The sequence below is a fragment of the Pelecanus crispus genome, chromosome 5 (assembly GCF_030463565.1).
Source record: "Pelecanus crispus isolate bPelCri1 chromosome 5, bPelCri1.pri, whole genome shotgun sequence".
Classification (NCBI taxonomy): domain Eukaryota; kingdom Metazoa; phylum Chordata; class Aves; order Pelecaniformes; family Pelecanidae; genus Pelecanus; species Pelecanus crispus.
In genome coordinates this window covers 44,255,027-44,270,867 of record NC_134647.1, presented here as the reverse complement: position 1 = coordinate 44,270,867, position 15,841 = coordinate 44,255,027, and positions in this window count along the sequence as shown.

Genomic DNA, 15,841 nt, shown 5'->3' with positions numbered 1-15,841 from the left:
ACAAATTACTCTCAAAGACCATTTTTGTACTGAGGAGAACTTTGAACTGCGTTACCATCCCTGTTGTTGTCTGGGAGGGGAGCAGCCCAGCTGGAGCAGGGATGCTGCTCCTTCTGTCTGTGGCTGCAGCTCTGTGTGTGGTTTTAGACATGATAGTGTGGCCCAAACCAGCTGGGTTCCCACTGATGGTGGGTGTGCCAGCTGAGTGTGCCCAGTCTCCAGTATAAACAAAGACAGAGGTTAGCTGTGACTGTAATTAGGCCCTAAAAGGGAGAGCCTGAGGCATGGGGAACTACGGCAGCATCCCAGGAGAGCCTTCAGCTCCACCTTGGGTGTCTTCTCTGCTCAGATATATCCTGATGCGCACCCCTGAGATGTTGGGCTTGTGGGTGGGAAGGACTCACTCCTCAGTCTGCCACAGCTGGAGGGGTGCGTGCTCCATGCTGTGTGTTGCCTCCAGGCCCCTGCACTTGCCTTGCAGGCTTCGGGTGTGTGCTGCTGTCCCCAGGTCTTCCCAAGTTACTCTGCACAAATAAATCCAGGTCTCTGAAACTTCGCCCAGCTTGGTGGGAGAGAAAATTCAGCTAAGCTGCCTTATCTTGCAATTTTGTGCGTGTTAGAAGGCAGCTTGCTGGTGCTGGGATTCAGCAAAGACCTGGTGATCTGATCATGTGCAGGAGCCACTGATGCCCTTTTGAGACAGGGATAATGAAGGGCTCAAAATACAGCTGTTTCCTAGCAGGACCCCTTTTGCTGCAGCTCCCAAAATACCTTGAGGAATACACTTAGCACTTGTTTGCATTTCCTTTGCATCTTTTATCTGTAGCCAGCAGCGACCATGGTACAGTCTGGTGTCCTGTGCAGCCCACGCTGGGGAATGTGGCACAGACTTCTGCAATGCACCTGATGGCTTGTGGCTGAGCTGCTGCTGGATTTCAAGGCAGAGGATCTGGCTAGGCTGACCGTGCTGAGCCCTGTGTGGAGGAGCCTCCCCATCCTGGAGAAGCTGCTCTGGAAGAGCAAGAGGACTCCAGCAGCCTCCAGCAGAGGACTCCAGGGATGCCTCAACCAGGGGCGGCTTAATTGTCTTTGATAAATTAATGAGATCATAAAAACAAACGAAGATGGGAAACGCTCATGCTAAGCCCTCATTGCCGATGCAAGGCAGACATGCTTGGAACTGGCTTGAGCAGATTAAGCTCAGTATCCAGAGGAACTGCAGAGGCAGGGAGGGCCCCCGCCTTGGCCAAAAAACCATGCACTCAAACGATGGGGAGAGCAAGCCTCCCAGCTCTGCAGCATTATCTGGGGGTGCATTGTACCTCTCTGAGCCTGCAGTGGGAGCCAAAGGCTGGGGAGCTGCAGCATGGGTCCCACATGTTTGCCATGTGGTGTTGGTGCGGTCCCTCCAGCAGCCTCATGGTTTGATCCCTTGCCTGTCCCTGGGGGAGCTGTGTCACCCTTGTCTCTGATCAGAGGCTTGCAGCATGCTCCTGTGTCCCTGGGGAAAGGGCTGGCTGTCCTCTTGGATGCCCTTGTGAGAGGAGGAGGGAGGAACTGTGTCTGTGGCTGGTCTGGACCTCTCTGTCCATCCGTATGTCCACCAAGGAGGTGGTCAGAGGAGTTTTAAGAGGTGCTCTGTTAGTTTAGATGAAGAGGGGGGGATGTGAGTCCCTGATCTGGATGTGTTAAAGTGTGAGAGACAGACCTTCTGCCCAAACTCCCAGGAAGAAAGCCACCAGCCCAGATCTGATTGTGACACCCTGGTCTCATCTCCTTTTTCTCATCCAGCAGCAAGTGCTTGCTGTGCTGGAATGGGTCAGTCCCAGTGTGTGTCTCCAGCAGCACTATTTACACCTGTGGGTACCAGCTGCAGTGGGGTTTCAATGCCTGGATGTAGTGTAGGAGCACTCACAAGGAGCTTGATCTGTGAAGCTGGAGGGAAGAAGTCAAATCCACAAGCTGGGGGAATTCAGGCCAACAACTGTGCTATTGTGTTTCTAGGGCTGCATTGTGCTGCACTGCTCCTCCAGCCACAGAGGAGCTCGGGATGCACTGCGGCCTCCTTGTTGGTGGGGACACAAGGTAACTGGGCTGTGCTTGAAAGTGCTGAATAACCATGTCTGTCTAATGGGACTGACCTAATGCCTTGCGCTTCCCCAAAAGCTCTTTTTTTTAAACCTAGGCAAAAGCCATCTGCTCAGCCTGACTTAAAAAAAAGGGGGAAGCTTTCACCTCTGGTTTCAGCAATTCCCTCGGAGCAGTGCAAGAGCCAAGGCAAGGCTTGTGCCCTCTGTGTGAGGGGCTACAGAAGGAGGTGTGAAGCAGCAACCTGTGGCCTGAATACCCTTAGCTTCCCAAAACCATCCCTCTGAGTGGAAGTGTGGGGCGGATATATCCCACTGGGACAAGGAAGCAGGGAGGGCAATGACTTGCTGGCTGGAGAAGTCATGTCAGTGCTGCAAGCCAGTGGCAGCTTTGCCGAGACATTTGATGTTGCGAACCGGGCACTGCCATGGTGAAGCTGCCCTTCCCCGGGGAAAGCATTTGGTTTGCAGTCTGCTGGGGCAGCTGCAGAGCCAGGCTTATAACCTTCAGATCAGCCAAGTGTAGTAAGTTAATGATTAGATTTATCATAAAGCAATCTAATGAGAAGCAATATAGCCAAGCACTTCCCATTCAGTGACGCATATCCAAATCTTAATAGAACCTGACAGCCTGACCCTGTTACTCTGCTCTGGCCAAATAAAATCATCCTGATAGTTCCCTGGAGAAAGCAGCCACAGCTTTAATATGTCTTCTCAAAACATTTATCTGACCAGCTTTAAAAAAAAGAAAAAAAAGGCAGTAATTCAGAACTGGTTTACATGACCTCCCCTCACTCTTGCTTCCCCAGCTCCTCTGCAGTGCAGGGGAGCCAAGGTAATACAGCTCGAAAAGCCTCTGCCTGGGACCGCACGGCAGTGCTCGCTTTGGGACAGCTCAACCCAGCAAGGAAAGCTCCAGCCGTGTCCCTTGTCCTCTCCAGGCTGTGCTCTCGGGTAAGCAGAGTCTGTGGCACTGGCACCCAAGGAAAGCGTTAACATACTGTAAGTACTAATAGAAAAGCTTCAATAATTGAAGGTATTTGAGGGCTTTTATTGGCATATGATTTTTTGCAGATAACATTTTACTGCACCTGCTCTTCCAGGGTCAAGCCTCTGCTCTAAACCTTTCCCTGTGTTCTCCCTCTGCAGTTTAAAAGAGAAACAACATGTTTTATTACAAGTTCCTAGTGCAAACCTCTGTCCCTCTTGCTGACTGTGCTTTTATTAAAAAATCTGGGCATACCTTAGGATCTCAGAAATCATTGCCCCTCAGGAAAAAGGTCAAAGCCTTGATATAAAATGGGACTGGGAAAAAGAAGGATTGGTCTTTGCCAGCCCTAGTTTTATCCTCATGGTTGCTGTGTGTTCACATCTTCGTATGTTTTCACACCTCTTCTGGTGCTGTTTTTGATAATCAACCATGTTACTGCTGTAGACCCATTTATTGCCTCAAATGCAGTAAAGGGAAGGACTGAACCAGGCCACAACCTTGAGCCACACTTGATGGTGCCATCCAGAGAGGCTGGGACATGGGCTGGAGCTGCAGGTGCCCTTATACCTGAGCCCAGCACCTGTTTTGAATGCTGGCTGCAGCTCCTTGCAGGGCAGGTGCAGAGATGAGGAACCGAGATCTTCCTGGCAATGGATTGGGGATTTGGGGAATCATGTTGGGTATGAGAAAAATTTTCCAGGAGAGGCTGGAAGGATGGAGTCCTGATACACATCCTTATGGTGCGACTGCTGGTAGCCACTGTTGCTAGGAAAGCATTCTTCTGACTCAGCCAGAGTGGCATCAGCTGGTACCAGGAACCTCAGGGAAAGCTGCAGCCCACATCCAGGCTGTCCCCAGAACCTGTTCCCAGAAAAGGTGGCCTCTCCTTGGGAAGTCTTCTCCAGCGTAGTGCTTTATAAGCAAAACAGCTAGAGTGATTTTTGGTGCTTGCATGTGGTTCCCTCATCAGGCTTTCCCCATTTGTATGTAGTTTATTTTTTTGGTATGAATAACAGAAATACCCAGGGTCAGCTCAGCAGTTGTTTGATCCCACAAGTCCCTGCCCTTGGCCACATCATATGACACTGGGTTCCCCAAGGCGAACTGTGTGAGAAGATGCTTTTTTTTCATCACTTCTGAATTTACTGTCTCTTCATTTCTGCTGAATGCCCTGTTGTTCGCAGAGTGTGAATACAAGCTCTGTCCCTGGGACCGGGATGGCTCCAAATGCTGGGCACCAGAGGACCTCAAAGACGCATTTTCTTGAATGTGCTGATTTTCAGAAGAGCCCTTCAAGGCAGGGCAATTACTCTGGCTTTGTGCAATAACCTTGATCCAGGAGATGGCCCAAGAGGAAGATGGAGACAGAGGCACAGAGAAGACCCACTTGGAGGGGGGAGGGAAGCCAGCCAGCTCGAGCAAGAAGAGCTCTGAACCCCTCTTTGTGTTCCTGGACTCGCATAGTAATGACCCCATCCTTCCTCTGCCCTGCGTGAGTGCAAATGCTGCAAAAGTGCCTGGGAATCAGTGGCAGAGCAGGGGCTGGGGGTGATGGGGCTGGTATTATGCTCATTCCCTCCTCAGTCCTCTCCTCCTCTGCAGCCCAGGCTGCTCTGTGCCCTTTGCTTTTCATTGTCTTGTATCTGCTCAGCCAGTTGGAAGCCTGAGTGCTCTGTGCTTATGCTCCTGAGGTCCAGCTGTGCTCCCTGGGCGTACTGAGGCACCAGCCCCTGAGCACCCCAGCAGAGCACTGCAGCATGGATGCTCCCTGGGGCACACAGCCTGCTCCACACACATCTGGCACCATTCTTTGGTGTGTCCCCATGGCTGCTCCCTGCTGCTGAGATGGCTGCCCTGACTGAGATGCAACATCCTGCTCTAGTGCAGCTCTTGCCTGTGCTCATTTCCTATGGCTTAAAGCATGCTGTGTCCTCTGACATGGTCCCTGGGTGCTTAGCAAGGGCTGTGGCAATTACCCGAGAGGCTAAGCATCCCTGTGCTCTGTATCCCCCTGTGCTCCTGTCTGGAGGATGCCTGCACAGGTTGGGATGTGCTGGGGAGGCAACAGCTGCTCAGTAAAGAGTTTCCAGGAGGAAATCACTTCCAGAGCCATTGCTGACTCGCCTGAGCAGAAAGGGAAGCCTGTCTTCTGGTAGAACATGGGCAAAGGGCGATTAATTGGAGGAGCAACACATGGGTGATGAATTTTCCATCCCTTGGACTTTAATAGGCACCTGGGCATTAGAAGGAGAAATGCTCCCGTGCAGCTGTGAGGGACAGGTCAGTTGCAGGGAAGCTGGGGAACAAGCCAGGGCACCGTGATGGGACCAGCTTCCCCATCCAGAGCCTGGCAATGCCACCCAGGAGCAGCGATGCCCCCACCAACTCAGCTGGGACTTGCTCTGCAAGGACAGCATCCTTCATGGTAGTCTGTGGCCACGTCTATGTCACCCCCCCAGATGTGGGGACTGAAAAGTGTCCCCTAAGTGTCACTAGAGGTCACTGCCGCACTGGCTGGGCTCCAGAGCCTGCTCCTCACCTGGACAGCCAGCCAAGTTGAGGAGGAGCAAAGGAGAGAGACCCAAGGAGCTGGGGCCATGCTGCACAGCCCAGCTGCAGCTTTTGCAGGAGCAGATGCTGGCAGAGAGATTTAGCTTGAGAGAAGACTCATACACTGGAGATGCTGAGCAGGGAGGTGATGCTGCTGGAGAATTTCGTTGCCTTTGGGCTGTGTCCCAGCCCTGCTCTCCTCTTGTTGGAGCTCCAGGACCCAAACCCATCGAAACTCATGACTCTGAACAGAGGGCAGGGAGCAGGCAACGTGTTACACTGCTCCTCTATAAGTGTGAGAAGGAAATGACTTGGTGGCTGTCACATGGCCAATCTCCCATTCTTACTGAAGGAGCTGGGGCAAAGAAACAGCCAAGGGTCCTCCTAAAAGTGAGGGCTGGGAAGAAGACAGGTTCATCTTTCTAAATAGACCCTGGCAAATATTGTGCTCTAAGTGTTGGGAGCCTGTGTGGGTCTCAGTTTGCTCAGGAAGGTGGGTTTTGTGTTTATGTATTTATCTGCTTGTGAGGTTTTTTTTTTAGTTTTCTGTTTTTGTTTTTTTTTTTCCTTAGAAGCATCCAGGCAAGACTCTTCAATGCTTTTGATCTTTGAGGATTTGTTTTATGTTTGCTTGGTTTTTCTTTTTTATCTTGCAGCTCCCTAACACTTTTGGTAATCATAGTAGGAATCACATCTTCCTTGTGTTGCAGCTGTAGAGAAAAGCGGAAAGCAACCTGTTCCTCCGTAGCTTGTGCTGATTCCATGAGAATCCTGCCAAAATAGGTCTGACCAATATACTTCAGACACCAAATCTGTGTTGCAGTTGACTTCAGCACCTCCAAAACCATCCCCAAACCAGCCCTCTATTCCCATACTGGATGGAGGAGAGCAGGCACCCATCAGGGAGTATCTCGGTGAGAACTGGTCAGCCCTGAAACAAAAGAAACCTATGGGGCAGGACCTTGCCATGGCATGCAATCCACCCCATGTACATGGAGGAGAGCGGAGGGAGTGGTTGCTCTTCCCTCCCTGTGTCCCATCCCCGTGCGCTGCTTGCTGTGAGCAAGTTGTCTGAAAGAACAGAAATCACTGCCAGGTTTGGGGGTGTTTCTCATCTCCGTGTAAACAGACAGGGCTGATTTGTTTCTTAATTGCTTGTCCATGGGAGCTGCGAGGCAGCATCTGTGTGGGGTGGGAGCTGGGAGTTTTGCCCTGTTTGATTTTGTGCTCTTTTGCCCCAGCTTCAAAGATCTCTTTGGTTTTCTGCTCCCTTTTATGTCCCATCTCTTGAAGTCACACTCCTGCATGAAGGCACAAACCCAAGACAGCTGAAGGGTTCCACATGCAATTATTTTGCAGAGCATTTCAATAAATTAGCAGCTCATTTCTTTGCCAGACAGCACTTACTTTTCAATTGGCCCATGTCTGTGCAGCCTGCAGTACGTGTTAGACCTTTAGCCTTTGGGATGTCAGCTTGGGAGGACGGAGCTGGGCGTGCTTAGCTGTGATTCAGATCTGGATGGGACTCTGTGCAGGTTTTTCATAGAATCATAGAATGCTTTGGGTTGGAAGGGACCTTGAGAGATCATCGAGCCCAACCCCCCTGCAGTTTTTGCCCAATAAAACAATGACCCGCCATTTCATTTCAGTTGGAAATTTCCGCAGATTCGATTTCGCAATGTAACGGAGTTCCTTCCAGTGAGTTGTCCCTGTGAAATGGGAATGCAAAGTACTGGTGCCCAGAACTGCTGCTAGAGAAGAAAGGTTGGCACAAACATCTGCAGATATATTTTTTTTTTAATAGCCTTTTACTTATTAAGCTACTTTGGAGTCTGATTCACTTGCTTTGCTCAATATTTATTAGTACTTCACCTGCCTTGAACTGGGAGCTGCAAGCGCTTTGATAAATGGATTGCCTTTCCTGGAATGATGTTCCAACATCAGCTAATCAGATCCTCAGCATGATTGCCAACGTACCACTCTTGTAAATCAAGGATGGCAAGGAGAAAAACCCTGAGCACCAGCAGCGCAGGGCTTGCTAGGAGGCAGGACGGTGACCCAAGCAGCGATCTCCCTATCTCCATGGGGTTCATTGCTTGGATAAGGGATCAATCCACTTGTCTGAGCTCTCTGTTTAATTCAGGACCATCTCAGTTGTAAGTGCACATGGTGCTGTTCTACCATTCTACTTTATTCGTACTGAGCAGTAGCATCATAGAATCATAGAATTGTTTAGGTTGGAAAAGACCTTTAAGATCATCCAGTCCATCACCTGTTGGCCTCAGAGACCTGCTGGAGGAGTCGGGCTGTACTTTGTGCAACTGAATACTAATACCTGGTTACAGCTGGCCATCCCTGTCTTCGATAACAGAAAAAGTGCCATTAAGCAGCAGACCTGCTTGCTGTAGGATGTCATGGGTGCCAAGCAGCTACACAGCTTCAAAAAATGAGTTGACTAATACATGGTCGGAAAATCCTGCAGGGGCTATGAGAAACTGGAGCATGGGCTCTGGTCTGGGAAGTCCCTGGGCTCCTGAATCCTGATGCTGGGAGCAGAGGTTGGGCTCAGCTGCAAAACGGGTTGCATGAAGAACGCATTACCTTTTTGGAGATTTTCCACCTCATGCTGCCAGCGAGTAATCTGGGCTTTCTGAAAGAGGGTTTGCTGCAGTTGAAGCATCACTGCGGTGTCCAGGCACCCACCAAGCCTGTTTGTGTATGTGGTGCCTTCAGCCTCCCCTTATGGGACTCTGAAGTCCAGCAGCCACTCCATGCCCACATTTGCACACACCGTGCAGTGAGGGCAACCATCCCCAGTGCCCTTTCTGTACCAGCTCCTGCCCATGCTCACTGCAGAAAGGCTCCTCACCCCTGTCCTATCATACCCCAGGCTTAAAGGACTGAGGTGCACAAGGATTGAGTAGCAATGTCTTTATAGGAAAGAGCCTGGGAACACCAGCTAAAGGTGACCTTACCATCACTGCATGAACAGCCTCCCTGGGCTGGGGTCAAGGAGGCTTGGGACATTTCACCAGGTGCCTCATGGGTGTGGCCACAGTTTTACCTGTAGTGTTTCACGTCTGCTAGCAATGTCCAATAAAGATTCAGTTCTTTCCTCAGCTGGGGAGTCAACCACATCTCTCCTCTCATCCCTGCTGTCTGCTTTTCACAAAACTGGCAGGAATCAGGAGCTGTACCGTGCTGCCGAACCTGCTAGAGATGCATCGCTGGGGATGGCATGGGAAGTCGCAAAGCAGGTGAGCAGAGCATGGCTGCATATCATGCTTTCTCAGAAATGTCCAGGCTCAAGCAGAAAAGGTGAGCAGAGTCCCAGTATTTTCCTGTAAAAGCCCCCTGTGTGGGCTGCAGCTGTGGAAGGCTAATGCTGCACCCTCTCTTGTACAGTGCTAAGCTGTGCTCTGTTAGCATCCTGCCCAGCGCAGCAGCTGCAATGTGCCTCTATGGCTTTTCATTTTCTGGCCTCATATTTTCTCTACTGCCTGGTAGTGAGAGTCAGGTACCAGGCTCTACTTGGCCCTTCTTGACAGTCCTAGCTGTCTTCCTCTCCTTGTGGGACGTCTTTCCTCTTCCCCTTTCTACAAGCATTAACTGATTAATGATCCCCGGGAAGGCATTTGAGCAGCACCTTCTGCGCTGAAGTTTGCTGCAGCATGCATTCCCATGCACTTGCTGATGAAAGAGTCGCCTTGTCCATCCTCCAAGGGCAGTGAGTTGGGTACTACTGCCTGCCTGCACCCAGTGCCAGCAGCCCCTTGCCTCTGGGGGTCCCAGCTGCCCCCAGCATTGCCTCCCTCCCTGGGTGTGAGCAGCCTCTGGTAGTGGGGTCTCTGGCACTGCCCGGCTGTCCTCGGGAGCAGATGTTGTCCCTCTGCATCTGAAGCCATAGGTTAATCTCTTTCAGCAAGGAGAAAAAATAATTTAGCAGCTCATCAGCTAGCTAACAGCTTGGGATGCAGACGATGCGAGACAACTCCTAATTAGCTGCTTTCCCATCTTCTTCGTTTGGATGATGGGTAAGGGGGAAATGTGATATTCCCTGAAAATGCCTGCCTGTAGTAGGCAGAGGTGGCATTTTTGCAAAGGCAATTTGGGGATGCATCTATAATTAGTGTCTAGATGTTGCTATAGAGAAGCTGGATGGAGGCCACCAGGAAATAGCACCTAGGTGAAAAGGGACCGTGGCCTTAGGGAGATGTTCCTGTGGGGTTTCCTGCTCGCCCACATGGCTTGTGCTGGACACTGGGATGGGCTGGACCCCCAGGGCAGGGCTATCCATGCAAATGTGATGCAGGCTGGTGTCACCTGCCCTGCTGCCCCTCCATAGAGGAGGGTTGCGGATAGGGGGACTGAGCAGAGCGGATGGGCAGGCAGAGGAGCTGTCAGCAGGCCTGAGCATGGCAGCAGCACCCATAGTCAGACCAGCACTGACAAGGAGCTGTACCCATGGCTGTTCCCTCTGCATGGTGAGATTTTCCTTTTTAAAAAAAAAAAAAACCAAAAAGAAAAAAAAAATCTCTGTCACTTAAAAATATTTCAGGCCTTTTGGGTTTTTTCCTGTGATTAAGTCTAATGAGAAGAGACAGTGGAGGATTTATTAGTATCTGCTTGCTGATTTCAGCTTTACTTCTATTGTGACAGAAGATCTAATGCTGTTATTCCTGAGCAAGGACTTCGTGCAATGTGACCACAGCCCTGATGGCAGAGCAGTGTCCTAACCATTTCCCGGCTGCCTCGCAAGGCAGGCTGCGCCAGCATGGCTAGCGAAGTACTGAGTGGGGGGAAAAATAAAGCAGCAGCAGAAATTGGGATGGAGGAAAATGTTATCTGAACCTTGACAGCATTGCCATGGTAACAGGGGACCTGCCAGCAAATGCTGCAGGCTGGTACTGCGGGCAGCATGGCACGCTGTTATCTGGGCTGCAAGAGAGCTGGTGGGACAGACAGGCTACAATTTCCCCTGGGGAAGCCTCCCCAGGGCAGGGGAGCCTTGGGAAGGTGCTCTAGGAGGCGATGGCAGGGTGAGAGGCAGCTCTGGGAAATGACAGTCCCTTGGGCAGAGTCTGGCCTCCCCTGCCTCCCCTCCTGTCTTACTTTGCATCCATGTTGCGTGCTCGCTAGGAGCCAAAGCCTTTGGCCACAGCCCCAGTGCTGCTTCCAGACCAGCCTCGCAGCATAGCCGCCTTTCTACCCAGCTGCTGCTCGACCACAAAGGCCACAATTAGTGAGGTTAGTCATGCTAGCGGGAAGCAGTGATTCCCCTTTGTGAAAAAACACCAAGGCTTGGGCTACATTTTCATTCCCCCAAGGAGTGAAACCCAGACCTTTGCACATTGCTCATCCAAACCAAAAAAATCCACTGGCCCGCAACATCCACTGGGCAAGCACCCACAGCATTCACCCTGGCCAGAGGTGTTTGCATCCTCAGCTGAAGCAGCTCCTGATCATCTCAACCCCCTTTCCCAGCTGCCTGCCTGCCAGGCTTTGCTTGAAGGCAGAGACAGGCAGAGGAGACCCTGTCCCAGAGGGGCCACGCAGTGCCCTGGTTCTTGCCCTGTTAATGGCTGTGGCCGGGCTTCAGCTCTAAATGCAAATCCAGGGGCCTCCAGCACTCTATTGCCTTCCTGGGGCCAAACTGCTCTGTGGTGTAAGAGAGGGACAACATGAATTGGGACCCTCGGGGCAGCACCATCAGGATGGGGGTGTGTTTGGCTGGAGGTATCTTTAGCAATGGGGCTGGCATGGGCAGTGGTGTTGGCTAGGAACAGCCTCGCTGCCCCAGAGCTGCACCCCGTGGGCTGGGGAGCAAGGCTGCAAGCAGCAGTTGATGCTGCACTGTAATTACCGTCAGCACATTTGCCCCCAGCCCTGCTGTGCTGTGCTGTAGAGGGAGAAAGTGCCCTTCCAGCTGCTGCCATCGGTCTCTCACATGCCTGTGGGGTGGGGGTGCTCTTTTTACAGCCATGTGAGAGGCATCATAGGAAAGACTAAGTAAAAATAAACAAGGGTAAAAATATCCCCACAGGTACCTGCTTTCTGTGGGAAATGAGGGGAATTTTGACATTAAGCAAAAAATGAGAGTGAAATTTACCCTCCCAGCTCATCCTCTGGAAGGTGGGGCCTGTCTCTGGGCGGGGGAGAAGTGCTTTGGCCCAGTACAGGCCCTGGAAGATGGACAGAAGTGGGCAATGTCAGCTGAAGTGAGCGACTGTCATTGTACATGGGGAGCTAACCTAGCTGCACCCACACACTCCAGGCAGCTCATCTGGGCTGATGGTCATGGCACAGAGCTGGGCTGCGCAGGCAGCTCCACTGCTGCAGAGAGCCTGTCTGCCTGGTGGAGGGAGCAGTCCCCAGCTGGAGCCGGTCCTGGCATCAGTTGCACTGCCAGCTAACCGCTTCTGTTTAAGGGGCAAAGAGAGAAGCTACAGCGAGAGCTGTGTCAGGCACCCCCTGTGCATTGCTCCTGGTCCCCAGTGCACCTGAGAGCATCCCCACCCCTGTGGCTATGATGAAAGGCAGCTCATGGGCCCAACCTTGGGTGCAATTTGCTCAAGTCCTGCTGTAGCTCCAAACAGCTGCAAGATGAGCTTTGAAATCCAGCAAATGCTGCTCTGTCCTGAATACAGACAGAGTTATTGCTTTCCCAGATAGGACAAAGTGGAAAAACCCTACTATTAAGCTAAAATCTGGGGTGGTTTCTTGGGAGTTTCACATAGGAAGATGCCTAGTCTGGATTAGAGGTGTCACAGCCCGTGCTAATTCACAAAATATGTAAATGCACCTTTCCCCTCTGCGTTGCCGCTTTTCTCTTTTGCAATTGCTCTTAGCTGCTGTAACCTTCCTTTCTGCCCAGCTAAGCTGTCTTATGCTTGAGCAATGCCTCTGGGCTGACCTAACTTTTTTGTATGCAAAAAGGAAACATAAGGATTCATCCTTAATTGCATCAATGGGAAAAGAAAATGTTAATGGTATTATAATGGCAACACAACCCCACCTAGATTTGCATGTGGCCCCGGTGCATTGGGAGGCCTGGGCATTCGAGGCTGGGCTGCAGGAGCCATCGCCTGGGCTATAGAAGCTGACAGCTGGAGCTGTGACCACTGTGCAAGGCTCATCTCTGCATACTAACACCAGTAAGGCATTAAAAAATCCGGGCAGGGTTCCCATCTGAGATCCACGCAGGCTAGTTGTGCCAGGACTGCCGGTTTGCATTTTGCTTTTCCATATGTTGTTTCCTAGGTATTTTTATTACACAGCAATCCTATTAGGCCCAGATGGGCTGGGCAGTGAATTGTGCAGATACCCTGAGTGTCCTAAATCACAGGCTTTCCCAATGCAAGCTGTGGAGGAGCTCCTCTTGCCCTGGGTATGATGTAGATGCCTCCGGCTTCCTCATAGGTACTTGGGTCCCATCACAAGCCTGTTCGGTGGAAATTAATCAGTTGCATTGAAGCTAGGGGAGCAGCATTGGCCTCAATATGCCATGCAGTGTAAGACAGCGATGCATTAAAAGTATAGAAAGCAAAGACTCACTCAGGAAGCAGTGCTTCAACTGGAGGACTGCAACCTTAGGTGGTTAGGTACAGACCCCAGGCACTGGGATGGGGAGACACCATGGAGAAAGGGGTTTGCTGGGCACTGCAGTGGATTTGGCTGATTAAACACAGTGCGAACAGACCCCAAAGCAGAAGTGCAGCAACTGTGCCTTGCCCTGACTCTTGTCCCGAGCAGCGTGTCCATAGAAAGAACCTCATGTATGGCATTGGCTTTGGCTGACTCTGGAGAAGAATCATTCTCCTGTTTCCTCTACACAGTAGCTCTTGAGCAGGCCTCTGCCACGTGCCGAGAGCAGCAGCAGCCCCTTGGGGCCAGCAGCCCCCAAAGAAAATATAAAAAAATGAGTGAGATCTTGCAACAAAACAATGCCCTCAAGTGCCCAGGAACCCCCTTCTTCCAGCTAAACCCTGGAGTATAGAGCAAGGGCCAGGTGTCATGGTGCTCAAGTTTAACTGGAGTTCCTCGAGCTGAGGTCTTTGAGATCCTTTTGATATGCTTATTCCCACAGGACCAGATGCAACAGTGCCACCAGGCTCTAGGGCAGAATAACCCTCAGGCAGCATTTTGGTGTGCTGTTTTGGTGGGCTCAGGAAATCAATTCCAGCCAGCAATAGAGAGTGCTAAACATCTGTGGTGAGCCCTTCAAGGGCAAATGTGTGCATGGGCAGTGCTCCCGTTAATCAGAGATGGGAAGGAGGGTTAGCTGAGAGCAGGTGAAGGCAGAGGATCCTCCTGGCTTTGTACATGGGCAAAGCTGACTCCTGGAAATGGTGACAGTCTCTTTTTTTTTGTCTAGGTGTCAAATGAAATGGACTTTTCTCTGCCATCTCTTGCTCTGCAGAGGGTAGGGGTTGCGAATTAAATCTGCACCTTTGCAGCTTCCCTGGAAAATTCTCCAGAGTCTGTTGCACAAAACAGGGCTAAAAGATTGCCTGAGACTCATCCATCCATTTGACTCTTGCTCTTTCAAAGGCCTGACTTAACATCCAGTTGTGTTTGTATTTAACTCTGCAGTCTGGCAGGGCAAGACCAGGCAATGGTCTTGGTATGGTCCTGGGAAAGCAGATTTTGGCTTGTTGCTGTAGTGATGCTTATGCTGTGACAGCAGGATGCGGAGGGCTCTGTCTTGGTGGTACAGCTGGCCATGTCAAGCTGTTATCACAGCAGGCAGATCAGATGCAATGGGAGGCACTGGGTCTCTCAATACACAGTTATCCCGCCCGGTACGATTTGAAATACAAGTCTCCCAGGTATGCATAAAGAACAAGGAATCTGCCTGGGATTTGCCACAGACGTTGGAGCTGATGAACGGTAGAAACCAAGCTGTTGAAGCTCATCTGCATCCTGTTACAGCAGAAACTAAGGCAGCAGTGGCAAGACCAAGAGACTTATAAGAAGTCAATTTACTATGTGCTTTATCTTATCCTCCCAGATCCTCTTCATTTCCTGTGTCCAGAGAGAAAGGAAAGCAAACCAAGGGGAACGTGTTAGCAGAGCACAACAGCAAAGCAACCCTTTCTGATAGCTTCCATGGGCTAAGTCTGAGCAAACTACTTTTCTAATTATGGCCTCTGCCCGGATGGATCCCAGACAAATTAGTAAGTGTGAAAGCCAAAAGGGACCATGATTAGATCTGGTCTTTTTGGGTGCTGCTGCCTGCAGTATCTCATCTTGTTATGGGTCATCTTGAGCTGGCCTGTACTGACACATCTGACAGGAGTGTTTGATGACTATGGGGACATTGTAATGGGACCAGAGATACCCCGGGCTTCCCTCCCGGTTTCTTGCTTTTTCTTCTAACTGGCAACCAGCATGGCCTGTAGAAAGCAGGGAAGAAACATTATTCAGTTACACTAGCCAGGCTTCTCATGCATGACACACACAAGCAAAGAGATGCTGAAGTTATGGTTGCCTTTCCCTTGGCCACCTGTCTGGGACCTAATGGAAGTTTATTGAACCTTACTGGAGTCTGAATTAAAGTTTTTCTCTTCAAATCTGTTCTTTATGGGCTTGGTCGCATTTTAGGAGCTCAATAAAAGCAATCCTTTAAACTGAAACAGAAGAAAAATGGTCATTATAACACATTCCTTTCCAGGCTGGCACATATTAGAAATGTTCTTAATTAACAGCACGATGGGAAGAAAACCTAAAGGGAAATGCTAAAGCAAGATCATGGACAGATGTAGAGGAGGAGCCCCATGAAGGAAGATGTCCACAAAATCTCTCCTACCACACAGCCTCCAAATTGTTCCCAGGAGAAGACTGTGGAGCCAAGGCCTGGCCAGATCAGCCCCGCTGCTGACCCAAGCTGTGGCAGGATGGGATACTTTGGTGGTGCCAACATGTGAATGTAGGATGAGGAAAGGACAAGAGCAGACAGTCTTGATTTAAATGGAGAAACTGTGTGGTTCTCCTGGTGAATCTGCCAGGCTTGCCTGTCTAATGAAAGGCATGTTTTAGTTTCTGACTAAAACCTTAGTTCCCTTTGACTGGGTGAAATGGCATTTTGCAAAAGGATGAAAGACAAATCACAGCATCTGAGAAGGTTCAGTACCTGCCTTAGGCAACACATGCCAGCTGTTGTGAGATCCTGAGGTTGTGCTTGCTAAAAGGGATTTTCTGGGTCATGTTGGAT